Below are 9,874 nucleotides of genomic sequence, written 5' to 3' on the forward strand. Positions count from 1 at the left end.
CATACATACATACATACATACATACATACATACATACATACATACATACATACATACATACATACATACATACATACATACATACATACATACATACATACATACATACATACATACATACATACGTCTGTCCGTCCGTCCGTCCATCCGTCCGTCCGTCCGTCCGTGCTACGGCTACAGACAACAACCTGTTCAGGACTAAGTGGATGAACCTTAATTCAACATGCGGTACAATACTAAAGGAACGTGCCCTTGACCTAGTTGGTTCTTGCTCAGTGATATAATTCACGACACAAGTACACAGACAAAAGGCGGATGACACACACGCGACGACACAGGTGGCACTCCCAACTGATTTATTTCAGGCGGAACTATATATATATATATATATATATATATATATATATATATATATATATATATATATATATATATATATATCTTGTGGGAACAAGTCCTCATATTACGGTATAACAACATTCAAGCTCTTCATGCCCGGAAGTTCGCGTAATGATACATGACTGAAGCCGTAGTACCTCCCAACATTGCCAATACCGTACCATGAACGAAGACATTTAAAGCCGTAGTTACCTACCAACATTGTCAATGCTGTATCATGGGTAAACGGTTGTACCGGCTGTCCGAGTTAACTTGGACCAAGGTTCAAAAAAAGAAAACCATGCGCCCTAGAGAAAGCGCACCGGCTGCATAGTAGTCGTAGTCGTGTGTACTTGCAGCCAGTATTTTTTTCATCGCGATGGATAAATATTGTATTGTTTTTGATTAGTGAACCTTTTAATTATTGCTTGAATTGTAAACAAATCAATTGCAAAGTTGTAGGGCACAACAAATAACCTCCGAATCAAGCATTTGTTTTGTGCTCAGCTTTGCCTCGTTGGTTTTTCCAAGAAAAAAAAAGGCACGCGATATATCCAAAATACGAAATAGATACGCGCTCACGCGCCACTACTGAAGCGCTCCCAAGCGAATAGCCACGGATACACGGCTGTACTAGAGGCGGTAGCTTGATACAAGGCTTCACGCTATATGATGATCGCGGCATCATGAGAACACGCCGCTGACGATAAGCCTAGTGGAGTGGTAGGGCTAGAAGGAACCTTTGCAGAAAAAAAAGGTGAGAATTGCCAACTGTAGCCCGTATTTTACACCATGATGAGCAAAACGAGAGCAAGTTGCTGCTTTCACCTTATTCTCGTTTTCCGCATCGTCTTGGCTCCTGCTTTCACCTTGTTCTCGTTTTGCTGATCATCTTGAATTTCCATCTCCCGCCTTCCCCGTGTTTTCCCTATATTTTACACCAAGTAGGTAATCTGTATTCACCCTTGTTCTTAGTACGATGTTATGAAAAGCAAGACGATTAAACAATCCAAACTCTATCTATGGAAATACATAGCCGTAATCCGTTTAAGCTCCGTGGAATGCGCATTATTTGATTTGTTCAATTTATTTATTAATTTCTTAAACAGCCTTGCCTGGGTATTACATGCGGGTTGGCATTTGTTCGATAAGGAAAATTTTCGTTTATAGTGACCTTGAAATAGTACAGTTTGATCGGCGAGATCATTCCAGTCCCTAGCCCTCAGAACGAAGGACTTCAGGTAAAAAGAAGTACGTACGTGCGAGTGGCATATACATGGTCTTCTTATGATGGATGCGCAATGCTGATGTACAGGCAAGATTTCAAAGAGAGGATGAATTGGAAATAAAGAAAAATAACTTTGTGTGTCAAAAAATTCTGTGTCTTATTTTTAGGCTTTGAAAGCTAGTCTATAGTGTTAGATACGGGACCTTTTCCTGAGCCTACTTCGAGTTCACCAGACCACATCGAATCGCGTCACAGCTAATTGAGGAGCGCAGAAGCACATCTACCCCGTTCCCGAGGCGCGGCACGTACAAACGAGTTGGCGTCCCCCACCTCGTGCGCCGCAGGTGCTGCTGCTATTCACTGCTTGACTCTTCCCGAAAGTGTAGCGGGAGCCTGGCACGATTCCAGGTAACGCAGGGCCCGAGCAAAGCTGCTTTGTAGCACTGAAACGTCGCTCCCTTCCGCCTATTGTGACGGCGCTTGCAAGTCAGCAAGGCAATACCGCAGAGAGAAGTAAGCACTTGGACAATTGGGGCCCAAGGAGCGACCCTCGGCGCCGGGTGTGACACAATCTCACGGGCGCCTACCATTGGCCGAAAATGGCGTCACTTGAGTGGGCTCGCCGATTGGCCGAACGTGACGTGACTTCGAGACACCGATGGGCTTAAAAGCCTGAGACCAGCAGCATTCCTAGAGCATTCCTTCATTCATATGTTTCGAGCTTCTTGCCACGGTCCGCAGCGTCCGAGTTGCTGCCGGCCCGTAATGAATTTATGACTGTTAATTTCTTTGTACTGCCACTGTAAATAATGTAAATAAACCTCCAGTTTTCATTCCGACGTCCTCCTCAACCTCGGCCAACTCCCGCACCCAACGGCAAGATCCAATATCTGGGGGACAGCAATTGGGATCGTCCGTCCAGATCCAACAATAGGGACATGCTGATGTGGTAGAAATACTCATTATAAATAAATATAGCTATAGGGCTTTGAATAGACTCGAGGGTCCCAGATTGGACAGGAATATCTTGTTTTCGGTCGTACTTTCGCCGAATACGCTAGTAGTCTGACATACAGTGGTGAAAGTATCAAGGAACGAAGTAAGTAATCAACAACGCTGTTAGCTTCCTTGCGTATCTTATTGCGAAAGCACTGCTAGCCTACCAACCTGGATTTCGCCTCTTACAGGATGAAGCCCCTTTATACAGCCCCGCACAGTATGCAAATTATGTGTTACGGATGGCGGAATCGAAATTCGGCCTTCGAACACAGCAGCCCAGCGGTTAAACATTTGGCCATGATCTCGTACACACTTCTCTCGTTCCAAAGTCAGCCAGCTCTGAAATGCTCGGCGTGTGCACCCAGAGCCACTTTCTCGTCTTCTTTGTATGTGACAGCTCGCGCGTTACGCCATGCTAACACACCGTGCTCCCTATAATGTGTGCACGCCTGTCGTGCCGCTTAGTCACCCCTCCCTAACGGCTCGCCTATGCACAACGACGTCCGCAGGCGTATGTGGGAAAAACAAACATGTGTCATGGTAAACAGGAGAAACATAAACAAGATATCTGATCCGTGCTGGCTGGCAGACACCTACAAAAGCGGTGTTGTTGTCGAAGTAGCGCAGCCTTTCCAGCGCCTAGTTTTCTGCCAGCGTTGGAAACAGTGTTCGATGCCCCAACAAAAGATAAACATGTTGTGATTACCACAGCTGACTCGAAAATTTCTTTCCAGCGTTAGTCGAACGCGTCCTGAGCAGCGGCGCGCAATCTAACGCCGGTGCGCCAGTGTAAGGAGCGGGTGGCATCTCTGGCCGCGCTTTCGCGCGTTATTATGAACAGTTGTGAGGTATATGCAGGAGGCATGAGCACGCCGTCAGTGCCGATACGAACTCGTGCAGCGACACACTATGCAAATCACTACCGCACCGGCGCATCAATTACATATATCGGCTGTGTGAGCGGCTACACGAAGCGACAAGCAAGCACCGGCTGGCGATTAGGCCACAACTTTTAAATTCCGAAGGGCGATAGAGCAAGATATGGCGTTTAGTTGCATGCTCAGAAAGAATGGCGTTGGCTGAACGCCACAGAAACACTCGCATGAGGTGAAAAATATTAAGCTATAGCAAGGAAGCGTGCCGTACAGAAAAGTAGGCGCACGCGCAGACAGCGGATCGGTGATTCGTAGACGAACAGCTTTCTGACCCCCCAAAGAACTCAAGTTCGTTCGAACTTCCCGTGCAATCCTTTGACAGGGCTCACAACGCTGCAACTTCGCTACACAGAAGACCGCGGGAAATGATGAAACCCTAGACGAAGCCGCCGCTGCGCGCACATCCGAAACCACCACAGAAACCAGGCCTGCGTGCGCCTGGTCGGTTTCTACCGCGCGGTGGCGTCGTCACGCAAGTTTCGAAAGGGGATTGAGACGGGATCCACTTCAATTACAAGCTGGCACGAGAAGTGGGCTGGCGACTTGGTGGTCACGCTGTTGCTTTTTTTAGGGGGCCCGCGGGCGCTCAGGAGGCCAGAGTAGGTAGTAATGAAGAAGGTCCCCTAGGGTAACCTCAGAAGAGCATCGCCGTCGATAACAGAAAAAGGAGGAAAGCAAGAAAGAGAGCTCGCCATGCAATAGGCTACACATAAACATGCAGGGCGGCAAAAGAAAGGAAAAGTGGGCAGAGATAGAGAAGCAGTTACACAGAGAACAAATAGGGGTGTATGCGGTTACGGAAACGCACTTTAGAGACTCAGAAGAGCCACCAGTTATTGATAAATATGTCTGGGAAGGGTGCAACAGAACTAACTCGGAAAGAAAGGGAGGGGGAGTCGGAATGCTCATCCATCAGGGAGCCAAATTGAAAAGAGTAAATTCAAGATGTCAAAGGCATCTTTAATTATCAGGTACAATGAGTGGAAAAAAAAAAAACTTGTCTGGGCGTTACGTATTTGTGCACCGGAAATATTTGCACAGGCAAGAATAAAGAGTTAGTGCAATGCATAAGCGCTGATATTAATGGTTTCGGGAATGGTGCTGAAATTGTCCTATTAGGTGGCGTGAATGCCCACATACAGGATTTAGATACCTTTGTGAGCAACATAACCTTGTTATCGTGAACACAGGGGCTAAGTGCATGTGAAGGGCAGATCACGTGGGAAGTGTGAAACAGGCAATCGACCATTGATTACTGTCTGATGACAGCAGGAATTCATAATATGTTGAGAGAAGTGATCATTGATGAGGAAGGGCATAGCAGCATAGGGAGTGACCATGAACGCATCATTTTGAATATTGGATATGTAGTTGAGAAAGAGAGCAAGGAGTGCAAAATGGCCAGTCGAAATTTGAACGCTGAACGAATAGCAAATGTAGTCACTAGAGTCGAAGAATAACTTGGCAGAAGGCCAAGTAAAGAGTGGGAATATGGTGAGCTTCTAAGTGTAATAACGACAGATACGGAAATAGAAGCAACATGTTCGTTGGATAGGAAGAAAGAAACCGAAAAGCTGGTGGAACAGGGAGATACGAGAAGCGATCGCCGAACGACAGGAAGCATCTCGAGGGCACAGGCAGGCAAAGAAGGCGCAGTTGCCGCAGGATGAAGCAGCCAGTAAATTGGAAATATACCAGGCGAAAAAGTCTATGGTTCAAATACTAGTGCAAGGAAAATTAAAACGTGAAAGTGAACGTTGTTTGTCAGAAATACGTGAGAAAAAGAAGGCCGCACCTAGAATATTTTGGAACCACATAAAACTATTAGGCAGGAAGTCAACAACAATACAACAACATATCCTAGACGAAGATGAAAAGAGACTAGAAGGAGAAGTGGCAATAAATTACATCCGAAAAATAACAGCCGAATCTTTCCAAGCCAATGACGAGAGTGTATTCGAAGAAAAAAAAGAGCATGAAAGAGACCCAAGTGCAAAAGGAGCTGGTGCTGAACAATTTCAACTGGAAGAAAGCGGAAGAGAAAATTTCTAAGCGCACAGCCACGGGGCTACACGAGCTTCCCGCTTGGCTGATTAATGAACTAGGACTAAAAAGTAAGGCAGCTCTTTTGAAAGCAGTGGAAAAACACCTTAAAAGATAGACGAATACCAGACAGCTGGCGATAAAGTAGAAGGAATTTAATTTATAACGGTAAGGGGGAGAAAGATAGAATTCACTCGCATAGACCGTTGACTAGTACATCGGTAATATACCGGGTAGCAATGCAGGCAATTAAATTAAAGCTTCAAGCATGGGCAGAGAATAATGGCATTTTGGGAGAACTTCAGGATGGCTTCAGAATAGGTAGTCGTTTAGATGATAACTTATTTGTTCTTACTCAGTGTATTGAAATATCAAAAGTAGAAATCAGATCAATATATGTGGCCTTTTTAGACATTACAAGAGCCTGTGACAACGTAGACCGCAACATTTTGTGGGATATTCTGGAAGTGGAAGGCTTAGGTGACGATTGTCTACAGCTTTTCAGTAATAATTACCTAGAAAATACCATTTGCGTTGAATGGGAAAGGATAAGGAGTGAGGAGAAAGTTCATATCAACAAGGGACTGAGGCAGGGGTGCCCTTTATCCCCTCTGTTGTTTATGATCTACATGGTGAGGATGGAGAGGGCACTAGAAGGAAGTAATATCGGGTTTAATCACTCATAGAAACAGGCGGCCGCCCCGGATGCGGGAGCCGCCGGGGACCTTCTCCGTAGGCGTCGCCGCCGCTGGGAAGCGGCTATCAGAAGTTCAGAGCTGGCAGACCAGCTCTGGGCCGTCCGGCAAGCCAAAGATGCCGCTCGAGTCCAAGAACTTCGAGCCGTCGCCTGAGGCCACCACATCAAGAACTGCCGGACTATTCTGTACTAAAGTTTCTTCTTCTTCTACAAACAGGCGGGTACAGTAATAGAGCAGCCGCTCCCAGGTTTATTTTATGCGGGCGACATTGTGTTGCTAGCTAACAAGCAAAGTTATTTGCAACGTCTGGCTAATATCTGTGGGCCGGAAGGCAACAATGTAGGTTTGAAATTTAGTGTTCGAAAATCAGGTGTTACGGTATTCAATGAAAACAGTGAACAGACAGTGCAGATACAGGGCCAGGAAATACTTCGGGTAACAGAATATAAATACCTTGGTATATGGATAAACGAAGGCAATAGATATATGAAAACACAAGAAAAAACAATAACAGTGAAGGGGAAGAGAAATGCAGCCATAATGAAGCACAGAGCGCTATGGGGATACAATAGGTACGAGATCCTCCGAGGTATGTGAGAAGGTGTAATGCTTCCAGGACTTACTTTTGGAAATGCGGTTATTTGCTTTAAATCAGGGGTACAATCAGGACACGATGGGAACCAAAGGTCAGTGGGTCGCCTCGCATTGGGCGCTCACGGGAAGACTACAAATGAAACTGTGCAGGGTGATATGGGCTGTACTAGTTTTGAAGTGAGGGAAGCTCTCAGTAAAATTAAGTATGAAGAACGGCTGAGGAATATGGAAGAAAGTTAATGAGCTGGGAGAGTTTTCAGGTATCTGTACAGGAAAAACATTGATTCCAGTGGAGGATAAGAGCTAGCAAGCTTACCAACAAGTATGCGGCCTGTAGGGTGGGCAACACAGCAAGAAAGAAGGTCAAGCGGAAAGTCAGACAGGCTGAAATAATCTCATGGGTAGCGGCAATGAAAAAGAAACCTACCATGAGTAACTACTTAAGAGGAAAAAACGAATTCAGGAAAGAAACAATTGATGATAACTCAAAGGGAAGCTCATTACTTTTCGAAGCGAGATCGGGATGCCTTAGAACACGCACCTATAAAGCGAGATATAAGAAGGAAGAAGAAGCATGTGCTTGCTGCGGTGAAGCTAGGGAAACTATGGAGCATGTTTTATTAGAATGTAAAGACGTCTACACAGCGGTCGATTTAGGCACTGCTGGCCTCCTTGACGCCCTTGGGTTCAGCGGGAGCAGTGGAAAAATAAACATGTCCGCAATAGGCATTAGTAAGAGGCGATTGGAGGATTGGTGGAATAAAAGTAGGGAAACGACAAAAAAATGGAGACGTACAAAAGCACAGTTCGCAATAGGGGATCAGAAAATTTGGTTGTGGTAGCTCATAGTGTTTTTTTTACCTTTTTTATTGTTTAACCTAGGTAGGACATTAGGCAGTATAATAGCAAGAGCTTGATGGCGCAACCCACCGCCCCGTTCCAAAGGGTGCGCTCATAACATCCGTCCGTCCGTCCGTCCGTCCGTCCGTCCGTCCGTCCGTCCATCCATCCATCCATCCATCCATCCATCCATCCATCCATCCATCCATCCATCCATCCATCCATCCATCCATCCATCCATCCATCCATCCATCCATCCATCCATCCATCCATCCATCCACCCATCCATCCATCCATCCATCCATCCATCCATCCATCCATCCATCCATCCATCCATCCAATGAAAAAGCGAAAACAGATATAGGATAGGCTTCCTAGCGATCGCAGAGCACAACGGCACTCGCCCATCAGTCACACTAAACATAACTACTTGTCATACCTCGGAATAAGATTCCATTGTGTAATGGGTTCGGAGCCGTTGAAACCCGATGCAGGACGCGGCAGCTGCGGCGTTCGTGCGGCTGTGGTACCGTAAGATGTTCCTACAATTTTACGGTTTGTTTTCAACCGTGTGTATACGTGTATACACGTGGTAACGCTAAAAGAAAGGAAGAAAGTGGTGTGGATCAGAGAATGAATGGGCATAGCCGATATTCTAGTTGACATTGAGAGAATATAACGCGTAGCGTAGACAACAGGTGGATCATTAGAGTTACCAACAGGTGCCAGCAGGAGTGAAGTGCAATCGGGGACACTGGAAAACTAGGTGGGGTGATGAAATTAGAAAATTTGCTGGCGCACGTTGGAATCAGCTAGCGTAAGACAGCGGTAAGTGGAGATCGCAGGGAGAGGCCTTCCTCCTGCAGTGGCCGTAAAGATAAGCTGTTACGGGTGTATACATTTCTGGATATTCATTCAAAAGTTACGCCTGAAACAAGTTTAGAGTGCCTCCTGTATCGTCACGTGTTTGTTTCCTTTGCTTTTTGTGTGTGCGTGTGTTCTTGCGGCAACTCTGTCACTCAGCGGTACGATACATTCCTGATGTTTCTGCAAAATAAACGTCGTGCAAATTTGTCTTTTGCTTCGAGCTGACGCTGGGCGTGCACTACGCAACAGACGACACAAAGCAAGCGGCCAACTTGCAGATCAACAGTATACTTTACTCTGCGGGCTGTCTTAGTTACTGTGTCGCCTATCAAGGTCACGGGTTCTATTCCGACCTCGGCTGTCGTATTTCGGCCGGGACTAAATACGAAAACGCTCGCGTACTTGGTTTTTGATGCCCGGTACACAACAGCGGGTGGTCAAAATTTATCTGGAGTCGCCAACTATGGCGTGCCCGATGATAAGATTGTCGTTTTGCCATCGCAAAGTACTATAACATAATTAAACTTAAACACTCCTGCCACATTCGCGGTCGTGGCTTAGCAGGTATGATGCAGCGCTGCTAAACACGAGATCGCGGGATCAAATCCCAGCCGCGGGGGTCTCATTTCGATGGGGGCGAAATGCAAAAGCGCCCGATTCACGAGAATCGGGGGCACGTTAAAGAGCCTCAGGGGGTCAATATAATCCGGAGTCGCCTACTACGGCGTACCTGATAATCGGATCGTGGTTTTGACGCGTAAAACCCCAGAATATAACAGTTAATTCTGCCACGATGCTATGCGCCTTGCGAAGCCATCACATTGCTGACCTCGCAGGGTATGAACACTATCCCACGACAACGCGTCAAGCAAACAGATCTCGCTGTTTGCTCTGTGTCGCGAAAAAAAGTTTCAAGCGCATGGTAGAGGGTTCATTGCCATCTTATAGGTGAGGCGAGTGACAGATAGGCTTACGCGGAGGGAAGCTCAGGGAGAAATTCGTGTTTTCTTAACCGGCGCAGTAGCATAGAGGCTTGTCGTTGCGCTGCTAAGCTCGGATTGGCGGGTTGGATCTCGGCCGCGGCGGCGGCCGCCTGTCCACAGAATGAAATGCAAAAAACGCTCGTGTGCTTTGATTTAGTTGCGCGTCAAATAATCTCAGCTGGTTAAAATGATTCCTGAGTTCCCAACTACGGTGTTTCTGAAAATTGAGGCCGTGGTTTTGGTAGGTAGAACTCCAAAAACTAAATTTGAATTTTTCAAGGTTCGTCCTCCATCTTTTATTGCGTTTAT

Source organism: Dermacentor andersoni, chromosome 9 (genome assembly GCF_023375885.2).
Source record: "Dermacentor andersoni chromosome 9, qqDerAnde1_hic_scaffold, whole genome shotgun sequence".
Lineage (NCBI taxonomy): Eukaryota > Metazoa > Arthropoda > Arachnida > Ixodida > Ixodidae > Dermacentor > Dermacentor andersoni.